Below are 25838 nucleotides of genomic sequence, written 5' to 3'. Positions count from 1 at the left end.
TTGTTTGTCCCATGGGACCCTGAAAGGCAGGAAGTATGCAGAAAGATTTAGCTGGAAGGCTGAGAGCTCATCACTGCTCAAGTGCTATAGGGTGCCCCTACTGGAGTGACTGGATCTGATCTGAGTGGTGTTCTTTCAAAACCCCAGCGGGGTGATGTGTAAGGTTCAGGTCCCTGACAGTTTGGAAGAGGAAAACAAGCTTTCCTGCTTTTTTAACCCCCAAATGGCTATTTGAACAAGTCATTGAACTGATCTAGTTGAAAAAATGAAAATGAAGAAGATATTCTCTTGGCACCTGCAGAAGAGGATAATTCTGTCAAATGCTGGTTTAGCATTTCAGCAGATTGATTCCAGGAGCTTAGCCTGTGACTTCCACCAATTCAGTGGTTTGCTGCCATACACTTCAGAATTTTTTGTACTTCTATTAAATATTAACAGATTAAATTGGAAAATGATCTCCTATGTTAAGGCCTAAACTTATTTTTTTTAAATAAAATGTTAAATTTAAATTAAAAAATCCCTTGACTTAAAAATCAGTTTCTATCCACCCTACTCAGTACTATCCTAAATATTAATACTTCTATCCAAGAATTGCTCTGTGCATCACAAATGTTAATGGATTCAAGTTTCTACACATAAGCTTTAGCTCAGTGAGGGTGTTAAGCAACCTTAACTATAAGGAGTACTATAGGTGGTTAGGACAGAAACACTTGTCTCCAAGGAGTCATAACTTTCTGAAACTATCACTTTTTCAAGCTGAAATTTTTGAGCTCTGGCCTCTGCTCATAGGTATACTTTTTTTTTTTTTTTAGCTCAAGCTTCCATCAGTCTTGTTTAAAAGTAGCATGAGAGAGAAAATTGATGTGTGTTTGGGAATAGCCCTCACTGACAAGTGTCTCTAACATTTGGCCTGCTAAATTCACTTCAGCCATGCACAGCAAGTCTTGTGCAACTTCCCAGCATTATTTATATTTGGAGCACTATGCATGACTCTTTTACACACAACTTCCTTAGTCCCCCAAATTACGCAGATGGGAAAGCACCCATTTCCAGCTGTTTCTGGGAAACAGCAGCTCTAATAAAGGGATCCTCCTAATGATGTTGCTATTGAACATCCAACCACAAGACTTTTTAGCTTAGGCTACAGGTTCCCTAACTCTAGACTGTAGACCATTGACTTACAGAGAACTTTAGGAGTGCTTTTTGGAGACACTTGGGCAAGTCTACACTACAGCTGGGATTGATGCTTTGAGATCAATCCACCAGTGGTCAATTTAGCTGGTCTGGTGAGGACCTGCCAAATTGACAGCAGATTGCTCTCCAGTTGACTCCTGTACTCTACCCCCAATGAGAAGGGTAAGGTAAGTTGATGGGAGAGTTTTTCTGCTGTCGACAACCCCCCCTCCTCCCCCTGGTATAGACCCTGTGGTAACTCGACCAAAGGTATGTTGACTCCAGCTATATTATTCACATAGCTGGAGTTGCATAGTGTAAGTCCTGTGGTCTGCTTGTTTCTGGGTGGGAAAGAATAAGCGAAGAGCACAATAGTCAGTGTGAGAAATCTTAAAAAAAAAAAACAAACAAAAAAACCAAACCACTCTGCTAAATACAGTAGTAGTTTACAAACAGTACTCTTATGTAATCAATTCCAGTAGCTGCTACAGGGGAGTTATGGTTCACCTTGCCTCTGCTAATGCTTCCATGAGGCTATTGAATATGTTGACCCTACAACCCTTTATGACCTCTGGCCTAGGAAATGTGAACAGGGCTAGCAGGCCAGAATTCTGTCCACCTCTATTCCAACAATTGCCCTTAATAATCTATCCTCATACTTATTTCGTGAAACCACACACCAGCTTATGAAATAAACTGATGTATGGTCCCCACTTACTGATAGGGCAGTTGCAGCACTTAGTCTGTGCCTTTGGTTGCATGCCTATGACAAAATTGGAAACAGGCCCAGATTTGTGATTCTCATGCTGCCATAAATGTTTAATTATGCTGTCGTTTAAAAATGGGGCAGTTGTGATTACATGTCTGTCATCTCTCTCAGATAATGTGTTGTGTAATGGTGTGATGGCATCAGGCCCAAATTACACAGAGGCTGGCTAACTTGCCAGATTCACAGTAGTGGTTTAGGTTAAACTATCAGTCTGATAGTTATTTGCTGTGTGACTTTGGGCAAGTCACTTAACCTCTTCCTTCCTCTTCACAGAGAAAATGGATATTAATACTTAACTCACTGGAGCACTGAAAAGATTAATTAGGAGTGATCAGTTCTGTACAAAATTGCTGTTATCTGTCCACTTGCAGATTGGAAAAAGTGTGATTTGGAGCAGCTCCTGTATCTTAGCTTTACTGCCTTTTATGCAAACCAGAGAAGATGGGAGGATCTTTTTATAAGAAGGGTCAAGTAGGGTAGGTGAGTTCTGTTTTTAAATGTTTTTCTTGAGATGATAACTTGAAATTGGTACCCGCAGTAGCAATGATGCTTTCAGGTTCTGTTGGAGAGGATGGGCTGGCCTAAACATTAGGTTTCAGATACTTTCCTTGGAGATCATGGTTAAAATCTAGACAAGTTGCTTCAGACCACTCATCCTCAAGGTTGGTGTATTCCCTCCTTTTACTATGTTTTAATTTTCCAATTCTACTCCGTTTCATTTAGTATTTTTAAAATAGAGGGATGCTCTATTCATGGACAAAATAGCTTGGTGTAAGAAACTTGTCTCATGGCACTATTTTATTACAACTCATAGGTACCATTTTGTCTTTCCTGTAATGTCTAGCAATAAGAAGCCACAGGTATGAACTAGATTTTTAACCCTGTCATTCTCCCTAAATCAGCAAGGCAGATGAGGAAACAGAGGCACCAAGAGAAGTGACTTGCCCAGTGGCACACAGCTGGTTAGTGGCAGAGCCAGTAACAGAACCCACATATCCTGACTTAAACTGTCTATCCACTAGGCCACACTACCTTGGAAGAGATGAGGCAGGGGATTGCAGGAAGAGAAAGGATGGTTCTGGTTAAGGTAACTGAATGCCACCGTGAAGAACTGGATTCTATCTCTCTTCCTCTGCCACAGAGTTCCTGTGTAATGCTAGACAAGTCATATAATACAACGTGCATTCCTCATTTTCCTCTTCTTCCATTTCCCCTTATGTAAAATGGACCTCATTGGTACTGGTACTTGGTAAAGCACTTGGAGAGCCACTTATGAAAAGCATTATATAAGAGCTACACACCTTCCAACTTTTTGCAACAAATGAAGCAGGGCTCTGGCAACTAAATCTTTTAAGACACAACCCCCATTCCTCCCCAGAACAGGTCCATTCTGTGTATTGAGGTAGGGATCCAGAGGTGGGATGTGGGGGAGGGTGTAAGGGGGAGTATATTATCACGTATTTGAAGACAGTTTCATAATGTGTACACACAAAGGGGTGGAATTAAGGCTTCATAGGCAGCCTTAATTCTAGCATTTCTTAACTTTTCAGTGCTTGACTTTGCAACCTTTGTTTTAGCATGTTTTTGGGTGTAATAGTTGTACATGGGGATGGATGAGTAGGTCCATATTATCTGTGTATTGCTAGCACTCCAGTCTATAATGAGTGGTAAGATGAGCAGCTACATGTAGATGTTGAATAGGACCAGAAAGAAAACTGATCCATGTGGGACTTTACAGGTGAGGGGTCTAGTGGCAGAGCTATAGTTTCCGATCACTCCTCTTTGGGTGCATCTCTGAAGGGTGGATTCAAGTATTTTAGCATATTTTCCCATAATCCCTACCACTCCTCTTAGGTGGACAGCAGCATTTTCTGGATAACTGTTGATGAGCTTGTAGTTTAATCTTTTTTGGCTAACTCCTTTCATTTGTGAGCAAGCTCAGAGGTTTGATCCTGGACAGTAGTTAATTAGAAATGATAGATCCCCGGTGAATTTCTTCAGTATTGAATTACTGTGTGTTTTTGAAGGGAGAAGATTCCTTCCCTGAATGGGGCATTGGCTCTTTTGTTCGTGACATATTCACCAACTAGGAATGGCATGGCTTGGATTCACAGGTCTTGGATAAACCTATCTAGGGTGTCCATATTTTGGGACTGCAGGCTGGGTGTTCATTGGCTGGCATGGAGGAGCAGATCTATGCTAGTTAAAGATGACTCTTTCCAAATGTGTGTGGTCTCAGCAAAGTAGGATGAATTTTTCCTTCAGAGTGCTTGGTGTGAGTTCTACAGTAGGTTTTAGAACCTCTGGACTGAAGTGGTTCACTGCCCGTAAAGTGGGATTTGACGTCTTCAGTAGAAGCTGATAGGAAGGGTCTCTTGGCCTAAAATATAACCTCAGCATAGGCTTGGAGAAATTCTGTTTCTATGTTCTGATTCAGCATTTGTTGTTCACCCTCTGTACTAGAATTTGACCTGCTCTTTACATCTGCCACAGAGTGTCAGTGAACAAAGGAAATCGTGTGTGGACAGTGGGGAGCAGGGAGGCTTTTGGAGGCTGAAGTGTCAATGACAAATCATTAATCCTTGACTACTCTTTGTATCGTGAGTGAACAGTTGCTGTCCTTTAGCATAAATTTACATATTCTGCCCTCTAAATTACTGTTGCCCTGGGGCCATACTAATCTAGCAAAAATCACTAAACTATCAGTTTAACTCTCTCTAAGGTTAAGGTTTTGTCACTAATATTTTTTACTAAAACAAGTCAGGGACAGGTCATGAGCAATAAACAAAAGTTCATGGAAGCCCAAAACCTGTCCCTGACTCTTAGTAAAAATACTCTGGTGGGGACAACTAACAGAACTCTGTTAGGGACTGACATGGAGGCTGACCCAATCCCAGCTGCTGCTCTGGTGGCCCTGGGGCTGACCACTGGTCACTGGTCTTGTCCCAGTGGGGCTGACTTAAGCCTTGCTGCTGCTGCTTCAGTCCTGGGGTCGCTGCTCCAGTGGCCCTGGGGCTGACAGCTGCTTCAGCCCTGCCCTGGAAGAAGTGGCAGAGGACCTGGAAAGTCACAGAATCATATCCTAATTGCTAAACCTAGGGCATATTTTTTTTCTTTGCTTCATTCTCCTGAATGATACACTGTATTTCCATGCTACACAAATGAGAACTTTAATTTCCTGCTAGTGCTGGGTGGGGATGGAGGACTGTAAACTATATTCCATAGTACTGAAATGGATTTCTTAGCCAGTCTGAGTTTCAGATGTGAGTAACTATACAGCTTGGGGGGAAATGGGGAATGTACAGTTCCTTGCACTCCTTGGATGTATTGATCACTCAGACATTTTTTCAAAACCCTATATTATGAAATTCCTGTATTTTGGCTGATGGCTGTCAGCCAGAGTAAAACATTTTATAGAATTATTTAATAGTCACATCTCTTCTCACGAGCACCTTCTCTGATTGGATCAGTTTTTAAATGGCTTTGCTCCTCTTGTCCCTCAACATGGTCCTCTGTTGGTAATATGACGTTCTTCTTGCCGATATCATAGGTTTAATGCCCCTGCAACAACAAAAATATTAACTGAAGCAGAAATTCCAAAACCTGCACCAAAAGTGTTCCTATTTCTTTCTTGTATGTCTCTCTCTAGTCCCTGTTTTTGCAATGGGGTAACCAAACGGATAGTTTTAAAGTCAAACACATCCGTTTGGTGTTTATAAATGCATTATATTATCTTGCTCGTGCAATCCTAACATCCTGCTCATATTGACTACTGTTCTGTACTGAGCAGAAGCTTTCACTGAGATATCCACAGTGATTTAAGTAGTCAGCTACCAAAGTGGCAGGCCGTGAGCACAGTATATCAGTTTTTCCCTTCACCAAACAGATTGCATAGGTGGGCTTAGCAGGGGCTAGCATGGGTATAGTAGGTCTGAATGAACTAACGGGTGCCAGGTCAGTTACATGCATATCTCAAAACTTAAGGGTATTCCTGAAGGTGTCAAAAATATCCACAATACCACATCTAACTTAAATTAATTGTAGTAGACTGCACTCTGTTTCATGTCTTCTGCAGATGCTTTCTAGAATCAGAGGCTGTTTTTTGGATATTCTTTGCTGAGGAATTGGTTTCATACTTCGTTTCCTGTTTCTGAGTTTCTTACAATAATTAAGACTGATGCAGGGACACCGGCATTCCATGATCACAATGCACCCTTTGCTGCAAAGCTGAGCCCCAAAGTCCATTTTTGAAAATTATTTTCACAGCCATATGGGTTAGTCCATATTTTCAAGATTCTATGTAAACTGATGCAGTGCGGACTTCCAGAGTGTGCAGATACAGTGAAACAACTAGCTGTGAGGATGGTGAGCTGCCTTGTTGCTATCAGTGATGAAAACTAACTCCAAAACCTAAAGATAACTAATTTGCTAAATAACTTTAGCAGAAACAATCAGCTAGTATTCTCATCCCATGGTTCTGAACTCCTTCTACATGTTCTCAGATGCTAAAAGCTCCATTTTCCACTGCTTAACTATCCAGACCTTCAGCTTTGACCCTGACAACTTGTATGATGCACAGTTCATATGAATCTTCAGCATGTCAAACTAGAACTGGGAGAATTGCATAAAATAAATGGAAATCAATACTAAATAACTTGGAAGGGGACAGGTGATAGTTCTGATTGTGTTCAGTTTCATAGTTAAACTCATAACTCTAAAAAATTAAATGAAGCAGCCTTACAGTAGAGTTCATGTTCAGGTTGCTGCAAAGTACCCAGGCCCTTATATAAAGTCTTGGTTTGAGCGTTTTTACTCCTGTCTGTCTCCAAGACCCCAATCTCTTGACTATAGATCACCTGATCTCTCACTGCTCAAATGAACTCTTAAAGGGAGCTCAAGTTAGAACTTGTGTTTCAGGGGACAGTGCATATTGCCCTATCAAAACACTACTAAAAGGATATCTGAGATCTATGGAGTCTGACAGAATGGACTGGAATAAGTGGGTGGTGTGTGGTGTTTTTTTTTTTATTAGCATATAATATAAAAGCTGGTTGAGGTCAGTTGTCTAACTCTTCTGGAATAGCTGTGCTGATTGGGTCTATTTTATTTCTATTGCTCTTGTCCCTTAGCATGGTCCCTCTGTTGGTAATAGCTCCACTTGCCCTCATCTTTGATTTAATGTCCCTGTTCCTTTACTGGGAGGTTCCGTAGCTTGGTCATTATACTGTCTGGGAGAGCTGCACACTTTCTGCCACATTTGTATGTTAATACTTCTTCTGTTCCTGCCTCAACTTCTTGATGTCTTGGATAGTGTCCTAATAGGTCTCAATATCCAATAGTGATTATTGTTCTAATCAGGACTACTTAGTTCTAGTTTTTGGTACAACTTTTCTTTAAATTCAGGCAATGATACTTTCAGATGTCAGAAAGGTCCATTGAAAGCTGAATCTGTCTGCTTGCTCCATAGGGGTGGTATACACTAAAACTACTCTGGCTGAAATTGTTTAAGAAATATATACAAGAGGCTGATTAAGTCAGTGGAAAGTTCTATAGAGTGAAGTTAAATCTTCTGCCAAGGCATTGGGCTTCCTTCCTGGGTGGAAAGATGTATCTGCAAGAATGTCTGTAAAGTAGTGGGATCTAACCCTTTTTTTTTTTTTTTTTTAAGAGAGAGAATACCTGTAGAATTACTTTTCTAAAGTGAATAGTACTAGAATAGAATTTGTCCTTCAGCCATAACAAGAAATCTGTTGCAGCTTTCTAATATTCAAATAGTTGATTTTTATCATCCGATCTTGACTAGTGTAGTAAGAATACAGAAATAGAAACTTTACCTGTTAGTTGGATTTCTGCTTCTCAGCAAGAATAAGAATTAAATGCACTTAATTGGAGGCATGTTTGTAAATTGTACTAAACTGAATAAGCCGTGGGTCTCTTGTTCTTGTAACATTTGGAAGTAAAAATCAGAAGCATAGCCTACTGCCAATCTTCTAGGTATGGCGCTGTCAGGAAAGGAAGTGTCAGCAGGCAACAGCCCTGGAAGGTGCCAGAGTTCACTGTTGGTGCACTGTTGCCAGTTAGCACAGACCAACTGAACTGTCCAAAATATGTTCCAAATGGTGTATAGGAGGTACAGAAATCTCACTCTTATCAGGCCATTTTTTTTGTGTGTGTACCAGTTTATAAAAAACCTAAGCCAGTTTTATCTTTCCATAAGTTGGAGTTGATGCAGTTCACTCCAAGGCACAACAAAATTTCCATCATTAAGTTATGATGAGCTCCTAGAGTGTATGGATGGATATTCGGTTTTAATTAAACAACAATAATTAAAACCTTCCTGTCTTCCTGGCATATTCCCATGAATAGACAAGTTTCAGCTGGTGACTAACATGGCAAAACCAGATCTGATATCCTTTTCCCTCCCCTTCTTTCATGGGTACATAACTCATCCATTCTTCCTGTTGCTCAAACTGGTAATCTTGATTTCACCATTGACCCTGCCCTATCTTGACCCACACATCCAGATCATGAGTAATCCTTATTGTTTCTTACTGCATAGCAACTGTAAGATCTGACTATTTCTCTGTTCCTGTGCTGTCGAAACTCTTGTCTAAACCTTGATCATTCTGCACCTTGATTATTGTAGTTGCCACTAAACTTCCCCCCTCAAGTTCATTTAGAATACTGCTAAAATAATCTTCAGGCTGCCTGCCTAGATTATCCTTCTAAGTCCCTTCATTGGCTCCTCAGCTGTATCAAACTGATCCTTGCTTTCAAAACCCTTAACAACTCTCCCCTGCCATACCTATCTACCCTAACTGAGCTCAGTCAACTCCTTCCTTCACTTCAGTGATTCTAGCTTCAAATCACTGGTATTCTCTACTTCACCAGCAAGTATTTCTTCTGTGCTGCCCCTTATGAGATGAGAAAACTTCCTGTCCAAATCTGTAAAGTCCTTTTAGCCTCTAAATCCTTTCTCAAAACTCACCTTGTCAGTAAACTAAAACCTGATAGCTACATGGTGTGAGGTGAGTTGATTACTGCTCCTAAGAACTCTTCACTCACTCACTCTCATCTACATTTCTTCTAAGATTGTGAGCTCTTAGGGATACAACAGCGTAGAACACAGCATTTGTACAGGACCTAGAACAGTGGGTCCAAACCTGGCTGAGGCAGTGCTACATGCTGCTGCAATATGATGTGCTTTAGACTTTTGCAAAAATATATATACACACACCATTTCATACAAAGTGTCTCAAGGGCCACTGAGAAGTCCTTTCTCTAGCTACTGAATAAGTTTGTCAAAGATTGTGGTAATGCAAGCTTTACCAGCTCCACTGACATATCTTCAATCTGATTTGGTGAGAGAATGTAGTTCATTCAATATGTCCATTTAGCCATTGGCTTCAGATGGGAAGCAATTGTAGTGGGGCATTATGTGGATTAATCTTCACTAAGAGAGAGGCTGAACTCACTCTCTGTAGCTCACCAAACAGGCATTAGCTGGTGTATATGGCCCCCACCAACCTGGACTGAACTTGAACAGACAAACTGAATGTGATATGCTTTGTTTATCACTAATAAAACATTGATGTTGTCAAGGCTGATTTCCCCACTCTGGCACTTTGAGTGCAGAAGGTGGAGTTCTCAAGGATTCTAAAAATTTATACTGGCCACTCCAGGCTTGCAGTAAACTCCCAAGGTTACAGCTTCTCTCTGACCTTGGGTGGGTGGGTAGATGCTGCCACCACCCAAGGGCAAAAACCCCTTTGAGAACCCAGGAAGGCGCACTTGAGAATTCCTTTCTGTGGGGTACCCTCAAGCCCTTTCACTCCACCCCCTCCTTCCCCCCCAGGGAAGAGCTGAGAAAGAACAAAGGAAATCAGCTGTTGCCACCAGCTAATTAAACATGCACAAACCTCTCAAGACACAAACCATTTTTTAACAGGATTGGAGGTTGGTGGTCTTTTAATAAAATTTATCTGAAACCTCGGGCTATTGCTAGATTTAAAGAGCAAATTACAAAAATTAAGAATAAATAGCTTTCTTGAGGTCCAGCTTAAAGGTTACAAGCAAAACAAAAGCACCTGAGGTTACCACAGAGGAGTATGCAAGCCATAAAGAAATAAGAGAAATCTAACTGTCTTATTAGACATTTCCTGATCTACTTAGCTATCTGGGGTTTCAAATAAGTAGTTTCTAAGCATGATCTGATGATTTTTCTTATTTCATACCTGGCCCAAGCTCTTGCAGCATAGTTCCAGCCCTGTCTCTGCTCTCCAGAAAAACAACACAAAGGGGAAACTCCCCATCCCCCCATTTTAAAAAAAAGTTCATTTTCTCATTGGCTCTTTTGGTCAGGTGCCCACTCCTTTCCTTTTACCTATGGGCTTTTTTAACCCTTTACAGGTAAAGCAAGTAGAGAACAGCTACTAACAGGGATTTTATGGCTGGCTGGGTGTCCATAAAAGGGAGCTATCCTCCCCCTTCACTTATCACAGATGTAGTAGCCAATAATATAAAGGCTACATATCCACTGTTCTTGAGGCTACAAAATAGGGAATGCAAATCACTTGTAATTATGAACAGTGGTGAACTGATCTTATAGCTCCGAAGAAGCTTGGAGCTGGGTTGCATTTGCTCTTTTAGCTTGATGGGTTGAAACTAGGATTTTATGGGATCTGGAAAAGACTCAGTTACTTTTAGTCTAATGGGCTCTCAGTGCTTTTTTGTGGGAAATATAGGGTTAGACAGATCTACTGAGGGGATTCTACTTGATAGATATGCATGGAAGAAATTTCTAGACTCGTTTAAAGATCAGCGCTCTGCCAGACTCTTCAATGTTCTTGTTTAGTTAGCTCAGTGCCTTGCCAGATAGCTTAGCTTATCTGAACATCATTATTTGAAACAAGTTGACCTCCATGTCCGGAGTCAGAGCAATAGGGCCATATGGCTCAAGTGTAAGCCATGCACTTTTTTCTTGAGCCTCTAATCCAGGGATGGGAAAACTTTTTGGCCCAAGGGCCTCATCTGGGTGGAGAAATTGCATGCAAGACCATGATTGTAGGGCTGGGGCAGGGGGGAGTGTGGTGTGCAGGAAGGGGCTCAGGGCAAGGAGTTGGGGCAGAGGAGTATGTGAGGTTTACAAGGGGGCTCAGGGAAGGGGGTTGGGGTGCAGGGTGTAGCAGGGCCGGCCCAGCACTGCTTACCTTGAGCTGCTCCGTGGTGGCAGCAGTGCACACTAGACCTGGCCCTGCACCAGTCCTGGAAGCAGCCGGCACATGTCCCTGCAGCCCCTGGGGGTGGGGCAAGCTGAGGGCTCTGTGCACTAACTTTGCCTGTGGGTACCTTCCCCAAAGCTCCCATTGGCTGCGGTTTCTTGTTCCTGGCCAATGGGAGCTGGGGTGGGGGCGATGCCTGCAAGCGACGGCATCTCACAGAGCCCTCTGCATGCCCCCTCTGCTCCCCTGGGGCCACAGGGACATGGTGCTGGCTGCTTCTGGGAGTGGTGCAGAGTGTGTGGCGCCACAGCGGTGGCAATCTCACAGGCCAGATCCAGCCCATCAGGGCTTTGGATCTGGTCCACAGGCCATAGTTTGCCCATCCCTACTCTAATCGATCTGAATGGAATATGGAAGAAGCAAACAGCAATGTGAGAAGAATGCAAAATACTAAGCCATGATTGGCTTCCTTTGAGAGGAGTAACCCATTAGTTACAAACAATCAATAAACATACTGAATGAAAACTTCAAACCAGAAGGCAAGGCTTGCGAAACTGTCACCTGTTAGCCAGAAAAGTAAACCTAATCTTTCTTCTGTTGGCTAGGCAGGACAGCACTAAAAATGAAGGGAAAAGAGGGGCAGCAGTGGAGCTACTAAACAGTTTCTTGATATGAAGCCAATACACTTTTTAGCCTCATCTCATAGTTGATGGAGGGTGGGGGAAGATGCAGGTTGTTGCTGTTTATAGCTCTTCTCCCTACTAAAGGGGAGAAAAAGACTAGTGTTCTCTTCTCTTTTCTCTCCCTCTCCCCCTTCTTTTCTGCTTTTCTTTTGAGTATGCATATGCTTTTTGCTTCCAGCTCCATTGTTGCTGGCTATGGGGAGGAATACCAGTGCCCTGGACAGAAGGTGCTGCTGCTTGTAGAATACTTGATTTGCATCTCTTGAGAGCAGAGATGACTTTTTACCTCAAGCATGTTATAGCTTGCATGGAGAGGAAAAAATGGCCTAGAAACATCTACGCTAGGATTTCCACTGTTACTAACTCAGTTCAGTTGAACTGGTGGAAGCATTATTGTAACTCTGAAATTACCTAGTGTAGTTTTTGTTTTAGAGCATAAATGTCTGCTTGTGTCTGTGCTCCTGCATCTAGCAGCTTCCTAGCAGGGAACAGCAAAGTTCAAACAGAAAATAATTCTGTCTTGCTCAGCTGCAAGTTGACCTGATCGGCAGAGGAATTTTCCTAGGTCACATGGTAGTATGAGAGAGTACAATTTTCCTTAAGCCAAGCTTGTTCTCTGCACTATTGGCTTAGCTTCTAGATTAAGTTTAGAGTGTATTATTTCTCTTTTGTAAACACACAAAAAACAAAAACCACTTTCATACTACTGAGATGGCTTGAGTGCTTGTGAGCATTGTTATCTAAAGCTTGACTGTTGCAGTTTAATTTGCAGATGCTTTTTTTCCACCTGTTCAGATATTATTTTGCAAGTTCCAAGTCTACTGAATATTAGTTGATTAAATATTTAGGTTACTGTGCTTTTGGTAGTTCTGTAATTTTATTCTGGACTTGGCATGTTTACTGATTGTGGGACAGTTTGTGTTTTGAAATAACCAGTAGAAATATTTCCAAGTATAAACTACTCTCATACAGATAACTAGTGTGGTGTAGGAGTATGTACGTGGGAATTCATTCTAGCACACGATCTAAAAGAGCTGAAAGACTTTGAAGAAACAGCTGCTATAACTTCCAATGTCAATATATTCAATTTGCTGTTGAAAACAGTATGAAAAGTTAGTACTAGCAAACAGGAAACTCCTCCCAGTCAATCCAGGTCAGAAGTTGTCCTGGTAAAACTCCACCCTTTCATATGGAAGATGTTACCCGAAACTACTTCTGAATCTTTGGGCTAATCAGTGCTAACAAAGGTGCTCTTAAAAAGCTAGTTGTATTAGCTTAAGGATGCTTAAGTAACTTTTTCAAGGATTTGTTTCTTACAAATGCCAGCTCCTTTCTTATTGGAATCTCCATAAACTGGGGATAGATGTGGCAACTAGTTTTTGTCTTGTAAACAAGTGTGTAATTTTAAACTATAAGTGAGAACATAATTTCAAATAAACTTATATTTCAGTATTATGTCTCGTGCTTAACCTACATTTGTATATGAGTGCATGATTTCTGCTCTTCCCCCCTTTTTTAAGGTAGAGTGAAGACCTTTCTACTGTAGAGTGGTCCGAACAGCAGCATAAAACTGTGTATAATCTCTCTGCTTTAGATCAGACTGTTAGTGATGGTGGGGAGGTTGTCCTTTTGTCTTATTCTTTCTGCTTCCAACTAGGGTTGTCAAGTGACTAAAAAAATCAATCGTGGTTAATTGTGCTGTTAAACTGTAGAACACCAATTTAAGTATTGTTGGATGTTTTCTATATTTTCAAATGTATTTATTTCAATTACAACACAATATGAAGTGTACAGTGCTCACTTATATTTTTTTATTACAAATACACCGGACCCTTGCTAGAACACGCATCTGTGTAACACAAGTTTGGATATAATGCAGTTGTAGCTATGGATCCCAAATTTAAGTACTGTACAGTAAAAATTTTTTTGAGTATAGACACGATAAATCGACTCTAGTACTCTACCAGAACGAGGAGCGCAAGCGCAGTCAATGGGAGAGCGTCAGTTGTTCACATACTGTTGGTGAAGTTGTGTATCGTAGATTGACTCTGCGCAGTAGTGTAGACAAGCCCTAAGATGATTGCAGTAGGCCTAGAATGCTATACAAATGTAATGTAATAAAAATTTACAGGTGTTTATCTTTTTAGAAATGTCAAAAATGTCAGGCAAAAGGAAGGCTTACTCTGTGCAGGAGAAATTGGATGCTATCTAATGACTTACAAATGACAAAACCCAGGCAAAGATTAGCCACGATATTGGCATTAACAAGTCCGCCTTTCGTGGATGGCTAAAGAATGCTGACAAGCTCAAACTTACATTCATAACCTGGATGAAGAGCATGGCCTTTAAAGAAAATGAGCCCGTTTAGTGAATGATGCCGATCTTGGTTCTGCTCTATACATATGGTTTGTGCAAGAACAGCAGAAAGGCATTCTGTTCTCTGGTCTGCTTATAGCCATGCAAGTGGAAAAATTTGACTGGGAGCTTAATGGCAAATTCAGCATTCTTAAGGCAAGTTTGGTTGGCTATGACGACTTCAGAAAAGACACGGAATCTCTCAGATTGCAGTTTCGGGAGAAAAATGCTCTGCTGATGCTGATGCCATGCAGTCGTACCCTGTGAAGCTGAGGGAAATTTTACAGGCAGAAGGTTACTTGGAGGAACAGGCTTACAATGCAGACAAAACAGGAATTTATTAGAAAACGTTGGCCAATTAAAACCCTGGCTTGTCAGAACAGATGAACATAAAGGAGCATATAAACAGGCAAAAGATTGCCTTACTTTATTATTTTGTGTGAATGCAACAGGCAAGCATAAATTAAAACCATTGTGCATTGGAAAGTCTCGCATGCCTCGGTGCTTTCATCATGTAATTGTGAATTGCCTACTGTTTTTTCATACAAGAACTTCAAAAATTCCTGGATGATCTTTGAACAGTGGTTCTTCACCGAATTTGTCCCTTCTGTGCGAAAGCATTTGCGGGCAAAATGCTTAGAAAAGGCCGCTCTTTTGCTAGACAACTGTCCAGCACATCCTCCAGCTGAAAGACTCAGCACCTGTGATGGTAAAATACAGATTGAATACTTACCTAAAAACACGACTTCTGAAATCCAGCCACTTGATCAAGGTGGTGTTGCCATTTTTAAGCAGCACTGTCAATGAAACTTGGTACGACAAATGATAGAAAGCAAGTTGTCTGTCACAGATTTTTTCTGAAGTTGACTATAAAAGACTTTGGTGATTCCTAGAATTTATTATGCACTGAAACGATCAACAGCTGTTGGATGGTGGGACTGAAAGTCGTTTGACAACCCGCTCCTAGAAGAAAACAAGAAAGCAGATCAATCTGGGAATCCTTTGAAGTAGAATTCCTTGTCAAAGGAGGAAGTTGGAAAACAGACGTGGAGTGGATGCAGGAGCTGTGCCAGCAACTGTCTGGGCTCAGTGTAACTGTTCTGCCACAAAATATAGAGTCCTGGATAGGAGGCAATGATGAAACAGAAAAATTTTGTCCCATTGCTGAAAGTCTAATGGATGACCAAATTCTTCAGGCAATATGACCAAACAACATTCCAGAAGCTGAAGAATTGGCCTTCACTGTGGAAGAAGATGAAGTGGATGTCATTCCACCATCAGCTGCGACCGTAGCCGGCTTGGAGACTGCTTTGAGATGGTTTGAGACACAAGACATTGCACCTATTAAAAATTATGCAGCTATGTAGTCTATTTTTTTTTGCAGTTTGCTAAGCAGAAGCAGCAAGAAGCAAAAGCAACTCATTTTTCTTTTCTGAGAAAAACTAGACTAGTTTATTGTAATGTTGCTTATTAGATTTAAAGTAGACACTTTTTTTTTCTCGTTTGTTTCCTTCCAGTAGGAGTTTTTCTAAGGTTTTCTTTATGGATGTGACGTTTACTGTATACAGTAACTTCATTTTAATGCAGTTCCCCCTATAACATGGTATTTGGCATGGATCCCAAATCCTGCTTTCTAGTGAGGGTCCAGTGTATTTGCACTGTTAAAAAAAAAATAGTATTTTTCAATTCACCTAATACAAGTACAGTAGTGCAATCTCCATATCATGAAAGTTGAACTTGCAGATGTAGAATTATGTACAAAAAACCTGTATTCAAAAATAAAAAAAATTAAAACTGTAGACCCTGAAAGTCCAATTGGTCCTATTTCTTGTTCAGCCAGTCACTCAAACAAACAAATTTACATTTGCAGAAGATACTGCTGTCTGCTGCTTGTTTACAATGTCACATGACAGTGAGAACAGGCATTTGCATGTCACTGTTTGTAGCCAGCGTCACAAGATATTTACATGCCAGATGTGCTAAAAATTCATATATTCCTTGATGCTTCAACCACCATTCCAGAGGACATGTCCATGCTGATGGTGGATTCTGCTTGATAACTAACAATCCAAAATAGTGTGGATCAGTGCATGTTCATTTTCATCATGAGAGTCAGATGGCACCAGCAGAAAGTTGGTCTTTTTTGGGGTTTTGGGTTCGGTAGTTTCTGCATCTGAGAGTTGCTCTTTTAAGACTTCCGAAAGCATGCTCCACACCTCATCCCTCTCAGATTTTGGAAGGCATTCAGATTCTTAAATCTTGGGTCAAGTGCTATAGTGATCTTTAGAAATTGGTATCTTCTTTGCATTTTATTAAATTTGCAGTGAAAGTGTTTTAAAAAATGTGCTGAGTCATCATCTGAGATTGCTATAACATGAATTATATGGCAGAATATGGGTTAAACAGAGTAGGAGGCATACAATTCTCCCCAAGGAATTATCACAAATTAACTCATTTTTAAAAAATGAGTGTAATCAGCATGGAAGCATGCATTCTGGAACAGTGGCCAAAGTGTGAAGAAGCATATGAATTTTTAGCACATCTGGCTTGTAAATATCTTGTGATGCCGGCTACAACAGTACCATGTAAATGCCTGTTCTCGCTTTCAGGTGACGTTGTAATTAAGAAGTAAGCAGCATTACCTCCCATAAATGTAAACAAACTCGTTTCTCTTAACAATTGTCTGAACTACAAGTAGGACTGAGTGGACTTGTAGGCCTTAAAGTTTTATATATTGTTTGAGTGCAGTTATGTAACAAACTACATTTATAAGTTACACTTCCATGATCAAGATTGCACTACAGTAATTGTATGAAGTGAATTGAAAAATCTTATTTTTACAGTGAAAATATTTGTAATAAACATAATAAAGTGAGCACCATACACTTTGTATTCTGTTGTAATTGAAATCAATACATTTTCAAATGTAGAAAAACATGTAAAAATATTTAATTTCATTGGTGTTTAACAGTGCAATTAATTGCAATTCATTTGAGTTAATCACATGAGTTAACTGCAATTAATTGACAACTCTACTTACAACCCTTTCTTCTTCCCCCTTCCCACTTTTTCTCCTCTCTTTTGAACAGCACTGAATCACTCTTCTTTCTTCTTCTCTGTGTTGCTTTTTACCATCCACCCAACTTTCTATGAACCTTCCTCTCTGATTTCAGCTGCTGCTTTCTTCTCTCCTCAATCTCCCATATTTGTCCTCTGTCACCTTCCATGTTTGTTGACATTATAGCTTGTGGCTTCATGTTTTCCTCTCCATCTTTTTTTAAATTTTGATCCTACCTGCTTCAACTCTTCCACTCATCCAATCAGCCATTCCTTTGACTTTATTTTCACCAAACACTTTTTTTCTTTCATTTTTCCTACTTCTCTCCCCCCAGCCCCTCCAAGACCATCATCTACCTGGTCTTTACCATTGCCTATCAGCCTCCCTCCCCACCCCCCATGTCCTCCTATTTGGCCTTTCTGTGACTTGCCATCCATCAGTATTGATGACTTGTCTGTTCTTAACCCTTTCCTCCCTATCTTCTCTTCCATTTCTTCCACTGATAATGTGGTTGTTTCTCTCCATTCTTCATCCTTTTTTGCTGTTTTCTCTCATTGCAAAGTCTACTCTGTCAACTTCTGGCCCAGGGTTACTCAATCCTTTTTGATAAATTTTCTGCCAGAGATTTCTGCAACACCTTGTGACGATCAGGGGAAGGGATAGCTCAGTGGTTTGAGCATTGGCCTGCTAAATCCAGAGTTGTGAGTTCAGTCCTTGAGGGGGCCATTTAGATTTTTACCCCAGTTCCCTGTCTGGGGATTAGTCCTGCTTTGAGGACTAGATCTCTTGAGGTCCCTTCCAACCCTGATAGTCTGATTCTGTGACCAGGCTGACTTGCTCATCGAAGTCTGTTCTCTCTTCCTTAATTTCTGCCAACATAATTGAATTCCACATCTGCAATCCCAGTTATCTTCTCACACCTTTGACTAATTCCTCAAACCACAGGATTCTTCATATTTCTTGCAAGAGAAAATGACATGTTTCCTTCTTCCTCAACTCTGTCCTTTCTTTCTATCGTAAGTGCAGAAGTCTCCTCTGCACTCTTCTTTTAACCACTTCTGTCCTAGTGACCCTGGCCCATCTCCTGATCTTCCTCACACTCACTTTTGTCCTTTCCCAAACATTTCTCCTTAGCTTCTCACCTTCCTCTGGGTTTTCCTTCAATATACACATGGTCTAGTTGCTTCAATCTTTATATTAAAAAAAAAAAAAAATCACTCTGCTTGCCTCTCCAACTACGTCCCTTCTCCTTTTAATCTCTATACTCCATTAACTGCACTGTTTGCATTGCTGTCTGCAGTTCCTCTTCTATCCAGCTTCCACCTCTTGCACTCCACTGAAACTACTCTCTCTAAAATAACCTCTTACTAGTCAAAGCACAGTCAATTGCCTTCAGCCATTGACCATGCTTTTCTTAAAACTCTCTGTCCTCCCCTTGCTTCCAGTACTCTGGCCTCTCTAACTGCTCCTTCAGCATGTTGATAAGAAAATCCGCCATCTCCCTAGCTCTGTGGGAGGGTTCCACGGGGTTCTGTTTCTCTCCCCATATACATGTGTGGATAATCCCATCCGCAGACAAATTCAGTATAGTCTCTATGCTGAGAACTTGCAGATATTCCTTTCTAATCCATACCTGTTTCCTTCTGTCCAAACGAAACAGTTTTTTTTCTCTTGTGAATGTCTAAGCAATCACTTATGCTCAATCTGGTTAACACAGAGCTCTTAATCTTCCCTTCTCTTTTTCCCCCCCACCCCCATGCCCTCCTTTCTCAATCATGGTCATTGCCATATTGCCTGTTGCTCAGACCAGTAACCTGGGTATCATTTTTGACTAGGACCTCTCTAGGGTGTCCCCCTTGGACGTAAGCTGTATAACAGGATCTAGTAAACCTTGCAGATTTTTTCCACAAAACACCTTCTAAGATATGGCTTTCCCTGGTCATTCACACAGCTAAAACTCACCTGGGTTCTCATTTTGCTTACTGCAGCATCCCTTTTTCTCTGGTCTTGATAAAGGAGTTTTTTCCACTCATCTACTGAGAATGCTGCTTCATAAACCATTCTCCTAGCCTGTCATTTTGACCATGTCATTGATCTTTGCATCCCTATTTGCAACTGTTTGTGCTTCCTACTTTTGAAACTTTATGGTTTCCCTTTGTTTGATTGGGAGAAGGAGAGAAGTGTCTTTTGAAGTTGTTCCTTTTGTGGATCTGGGATGGGAAAAGCCAATGGTGTCCTTAAGAAGGATGAGGTATTATTTTCACTTTTTAGTAGGGGGTAATGGGTGAAAGGCACTGTTTGTGTCAATATCAAAGTTGTGTGTAGGCAAGAAAATGTGTCCATCCACAAAAACTTCTCATTCCAGAAGCCAATTACTTTAAGAAGTATCAGACTTTTACAAGTGAGGGTGAAAAGTTACTACTTGGTAGTTTTAGGTTTGCCTTGTTTTATACACTGTTTTTCTCAAAAGAAGGAATCTGTCAATACAATTGATCTAACAGTTAACATTGAAGGTGTACTAGTATCCATGTAATGAGCAAATATAATGGGTAGATAAGGTTTTTAGAATATGTAATCTGTACATGCATTTTTCTTCAGATTTTGAGATACAAGTACTGTGAAATTTCTTTCCTAAACTACTGCTCACTTTCATACTTCTAAATGTTTATTTGTAACATTTCTTGGTATTGTGTACAGGGGCAACCTCAACTGGTTGTTTGGCTTTTATTTGAAAAAAAAAAAAAATTCAGACAACTCTGAAGATGGCTTTTCCCCCTATAATCACTTCTGCTTGCTTTAATGACTATAGTGGCCTTTTTGTTTTTGTTGTCATACTGTTTTTTCTCCTGTTGCTGCAGAGCCAGTATAGCTAAGAAAGAGGCCAGGTCTGTATTACAGACCTATAGCTGTAGAGCTACATCGCTCGGGGTGTGAAAAATCCACATCTCAGGTGACTGTTATACCAACCTAACCCCTGTGTAGACAGCACTATGTCGATGAGAGAGCTTCTCCCATTGGCATGGCTATATCACCTCATCATGAGTTGGATTAACCATGTTGGGGGGGAACTCTCCTGTCGGCATTAGTAGTGTATTCACTAAAGTGTTACAGCTGTGCAGCTGTAGTGCTGTACGTGAAGAAAAGCCCTCTGTTGAGAGTATAGTCTCTTTTTTTTTTTTTTTTTTCTAAGATGGACCAGAATAAACATTTGTTAATGTGCAGTCAGTTACATATATGCAGACCTGTTGCACATAATAGAACTGTGCAAGTGTCAGGCATAATTTAACCTGCTGACGTTATTTGTGGCTGTTTGTTTGGAAGGGAACTTAAGGTTTAATTTGTAACAGGATGTTTGTGGAGTATGCCACTCTTTTTTTTATTTTTCCTGTATGCTGACTACTTTACATGGATTGCATAGATATTGTTGAAGTTATACACTGCAATACCATTTTAAGGGTTATTCAGTTTAAAAAATGGTTCTAAAATTAATAACTTTCGTTTTGTTCTAGTTAGTAAGGTTACAGTTGAGGTCTTAAAGATTTGTTCTTAAAGTAGGCCTTGATGTCTGAACACAGTATTTCTAGTTGATCACATCAGTTTAACAATGTACTGCAAGCTAACAATAAAAATGCAAGTCAAATTTGACTGACAGCAAAATTGGAAGTGAGGACTTGCCTTAAATGTCTATTTTAATAATTAAATGCTATTTCTAAACACGCATTGCATCACATGAAACCTAAATCAACACAATTCAAGTATTGAAATTGGGTGCTCAGTACTATGAGCACAGTGTATTGTGTAGTGATAGAATATCAGGGTTGGAAGGGACCTCATTAGGTCATCTAGTCCAAGCCCCTACTCAAAGCAGGACCAATCCCCAGACAGATTTTTGCCATAGATCCCTAAATGGGCCCCCTCCAGGACTGAACTCACAATCCTGGGTTTAGCAGGCCAATGCTTAACCACTGAGCTATCTGCATATTTTGCTACTGTCATTTAGTTGGTAGTTTACTGAAGTTTGTAATTCTTTCCTTGAACCAAAATGAAGTTCAAAAAAACAAAGTAAGCCTTAAGCTGCAGAACTAATTGGGTATAGAGACATGTTACAGGGCTTTGATTATCCAGAGTTAGCATGTTTTTTTGGTCTGTTTTCCCATGGCATTTCAGGCTTATTCTGATTTTAAAGATGCTTGTGTAATAAATCTGTACAACTTCTGTTTTGAAAATGGCTTTTTCATGTTGATGCTCGTAAGATATTGTCTGTTTCATCTAGCTTCTCAGGATCAGTTTTGCCCAGTATAAACTAGACTAAGGGCTTGTCTACATCAGAAAGTTGCAGCGCTGGTGAGGGAGTTACAGCGCTGCAACTTAGGAGGTGTACACATCTGCAGGGCACCACCAGCGCTGCAACTCCCTGTTTGCAGCGCTGGCCGTACTCCCGTTTTGTCTCGGGTGTAGAGGATCCAGCGCTGGTGATCCAGCGCTGGTAATCAAATATAGACACTTACCAGCGCTTTTCTTGACCTCCGTGGAATAAGCAGGTATCCCAGCATACCTGAGGAAGCCTCTGGTAATCAAGCTGGTCTCCTTCCCTGGTTTGCTCTCGCGTTCCCCGAACCCCGAGCAAGCAGGTCTCCTTCCCTGAGGTTTGCTGGGTGGTTCCGGGAACGCGAGAGCAAACCGGGAAAGGAGACCAGCTTCGCCGCGGTTTGCTCTCGCGTTCCCTGAACCCCGAGCAAGCAGGTCTCCTTCCCTGAGGTTTGCTGGGTGGTTCCGGGAACGCGAGAGCAAACCGGGAAAGGAGACCAGCTTCGCCGCGGTTTGCTCTCGCGTTTCCCGGAACCACCCTGCAAACCGCAGGGAAGGAGACCTGCTTGTTCGGGAGTTCGGGGAACGAGAGAGCAAACCGGGAAAGGAGACCAGCTTCGCCGCGGTTTGCTCTCGCGTTCCCCGAACCTCCCTTGAAGCCGCCCAACAGCGCTGCAGTGTGGCCACATCTAACACCACTTGCAGCGCTGGTTGCTGTAAGTGTGGCCACTCTGCAGCGCTGGCCCTATACAGCTGTACTAATACAGCTGTAACAACCAGCGCTGCAAAATTTTAGATGTAGACATGGCCTGAGTGGCTGGGAGTGTGAACTTCTGCCATTGCATTGACTGACAGGACATGGGCTCTCCTGTTTCTATGACTATAGAACTAATTAACAATTTAAAAAATCCTTGTGATCTTGGAGTTAGAAATACTTCTATAACAATTCCAGCTGCAACAGATCAACCACTATGTTAAGCACAGAAACTGGGAATGGAAAGTAATGTCACTTGATATGAAATCCCCCTCTTTCTATGCTAGGCTGTCCATATGTTGATGTTCCCTGAAATATTCCCCCCAAATGCTTCACCGGCAAAGAGAAACAATTTGTCATGCTTCTTATTTAGGAAACTTACTGGCTTATTTCCACCTGCTGGAGAAAGGAAACCATTTGTTGCTTAGTATGGCCTAAAGTGAAATTGTTTAAAGGGACTAATCTTTCTCCCTTCTCTAAACTTGTAAAGAAGTAACTTTGAAGGAGGTGGCCTTCTGGTAAGCAATAGTCTTACTACCTACTTGACATCACAATGAGGTGGCCTGATAGCTAATCATGCTCTTGAGTCAACTTTGTTAACTGTGATAATTGGAGAGCTCTGCTGGCAGCTTGCTAGTTTTCCAACTGATGCTAGCTCTGTTGGTCATACGTGAGCGCTAAGTAGAAACTGCTTGTGTAGTCCAGCTGGGACTACCAGTGAGGCTTTAATCTGCTTGTGATTGTTGGGTTTGTCAGGCCCCCATGGACACCAGATCTTGTCCAGGAGCAGTGCTGGTGAAATGTTATGGTTCCGCTATCTGGTGTCTGCCATGTCTGCATCCAGAACTTGGTATTTACTTACTGTAACCTACTAACCATTTTGCCTATTTTTAGACTTTTGGCATGTACACAAATATATAGGGTCTTCATAATCTTCTCTGGCCTTTCATAAACAGAACCTACCTGACAGTTCCCCAACAAAGTAGTACTGTTCTCCTTTTCACATTCCAGCTGCAGGTAACCTTTGACAGAGACTAAGGGGAAGGTCACTGGTGAGACGCATAAAGACATCATTCAGGCACAGTCACTCTTTTGAGGCTCATCTTTGCACAGCAGATCTCATCTGAGACACATTTTTGGCAGATACTCTTTTAGTCCACCTGAAGCACGCTGAATTAGTAGTAGCAATGGTCCACTGGCTGCTAATACAGTTAATGCTTGGCATTTAGGCACAGATCAATGTGAGTTAGGCATCTAAATTCATCTGAGGATCTGGATCTAGTGCTTTTACTGGGGCATGTCTGAACATTTCAGTGTAAGTACTAAAATCCATTCTATGGATGGGGAAACGGACAGATTGGACAAGTCAACGTCATGCGGTGATTGAGTGATAGCTATAGCAGCGCTCAGGTCTCCAGACTCTGTCCCATGCTCTAACTGCTAGAACACACCTGCCTATATCTTGGCACCTTTATTGCCATCCTTCCTCTGGTGTCTGGCCTCTTGAAATGTGATCACCAGGCAATGGCTGTTCCAACTCCTGCACGGGGCAGGAAGGCAGTTTGGGTGCCAGACTTCAAAAGGTATGTGGTGGGATGTGCTTGAAACATTATGGACTGTCCTCTCAAGTTCAAATCTGTTAAGGACCTTGTACGTGAAAGCAAAATCGCTATGGACCAGTACTTTGGCATTATTCATGGCTTAAGCAGCAATTGGATACGCCTTCTGTATGAAGAAGGCAAGTCAGTGAAACCCTGACTAATACTTAGCTGCAAATAATGGGTACTTGAACACACACAGCCATAGCAGTTCCCTTTGATGCATGTGATGTCTCTAATTTCACATGTTAAACCAGTGCCCTGCTAATTAAAATGCAATTTTTACTGTTTGTTCATGTCATAGTAGATACAAACAAGAAAGTTCAAGCTGTGCCTTGTAGACATATAAATAAGGGAAGAGCACGTGCAGTACTCTCTGTGTGGGGCTTGTTCTTGAAAAGATAAAGGAATTCAGTGGATGAGAAGGGTTTCAGGTTTACTTGTGACTCTAACCACTTCTGAATAAGAGAACTACTGAAGTTGCATGATGGAACTCTAGGACAGTGTTTGTTTGTTTTTTTTTCCAAGTTCGGGTCGTGACCCAGTGCTGAGTCATGGCATGTAAGACACTAGGTTGCCTTGCTCAGTACCAAAGTACCCTAGCAGCTCTGGTCAAAACTGCCAACTGGGATGTTAAAAGGCCTGTTGGCGGTCCTGCCTAGCTAAGGCAGGCTAGTATCTACCTGTTTCACCGCCGCACTGTGTCCCAGAAGTGGCCAGCAGTGAGTCCAGCTTCTAGGCGGGGGGCCACAGGGCTCTGTGCGCTGCCGTCACCCCAGGCACCAGCTCTGCACTCCCAATGGGAGCTGGGGGGGAGGGGCGGTGTCTGCGGGCAAGAGCTGTGCAGAGCCGCTTGTGCGCACCTCTGCCTAGGAGCTGGACCTGCTGCTGGCCTCTTCCAGGGTGCAGCACGATGTGCAGTGCCAGGAGAGGTGTCAAGTCTGCCTCTGCACCCCGGCTGTGCTGCTGACTAGGAGCCACCAGAGGTAAATCCATGCCCCAATCCCCAGCCCATAGCCCCCCGCAAATCTGGAACACCTTTCTGCATCTGAAACCCCTCATTCATGGCTCCACCCCAGAGCTCTGATCCCCTTCCACACCTTAAACCCCTCATCCCCAGTTCAGTTGGGTCATCGGCATCAACAATTTTCTTCAAAACTGGGTCCCCAGAAAGTTTGAAAACCACTCCTCTAAGAGAATCTGAATAGACTCCTGGGCTCCCAGGAGCAAGGATGTGGAGGACTCCTTCTTTTATAATAAATCTCGGCACTGGTTTTTGTTTTTTTGGTTGTGTGTGTGTGTGTGTGTGTGTTTTGCTTTTAAACTCACTCTTATATATATATATATATATATATATATATATATAAAATAAATAAAAAAAAAAATATGCTGGATAGCAAGTGGGACCAGTCACAAAACTGCACAAAATTCTGAGACAAGCTGGAAGTATTGTGGCAGGATTACAGGTAGTAATCTTAAAAACCATTTTTATATATATGTAAACTCCCAAAATAAAATATCAGCAAACATTTGAACTTCAGTGGTAGTAAATATCAGTTGCAAGGTGGGAGTCTCTCTTTGAACTGATTTGGTTTAGGGATCCATGTACGGTGAGCAGCATGAGGGACAGAATGAGGTTAAACATTGTTTTAGAGTTGAGAGTAGGCAGAGGCTTGCAGGAAGAAGTAGCTACTATCCAGGCTTTCGAAAAAGAGTGGAGCTCCACTTCTCTGGGTCTGAATTGCTTTGCATGGCATCTGCCTTCTCCTGTTGCATATCTTCTAAGCTATTTGGAATGGAATTCTTCCTCTGTGACATCCAGCCTTTTCAATTTGAGAGCCAAAATATTGAAAATATTTTATGTAGGAAATATTTAAAAAAAAAATCATTGCTGTTAGTGGTGGGGTTGTAGCCATGTT

General features: G+C 41.6%; 1 protein-coding gene across 10 annotated transcripts in view; it reads left to right on the top strand.

Moving 5' to 3' along the window:
• The window catches only part of TRIP12 (thyroid hormone receptor interactor 12), a 183188-nt gene that overhangs the window by 15618 nt on the left and 141732 nt on the right, over window positions 1-25838 (top strand). The window contains exon 2 of one of the 10 annotated variants that reach the window (XM_050965774.1): window positions 2216-2418. The exons of 8 other annotated variants lie outside the window; for them this stretch is intronic. The gene's annotated coding sequence lies outside the window, so the exon portion shown is untranslated. Of the gene's footprint in view, window positions 1-2215; window positions 2423-25838 lie in introns of all 10 variants that reach the window. One more of the 10 variants, XM_050965773.1, reaches the window with a different exon arrangement.

Source organism: Gopherus flavomarginatus, chromosome 8, assembly GCF_025201925.1.
Source record: "Gopherus flavomarginatus isolate rGopFla2 chromosome 8, rGopFla2.mat.asm, whole genome shotgun sequence".
Taxonomy (NCBI): Eukaryota; Metazoa; Chordata; order Testudines; family Testudinidae; genus Gopherus; species Gopherus flavomarginatus.
This window is presented reverse-complemented; position numbering and strand designations above follow the sequence as displayed.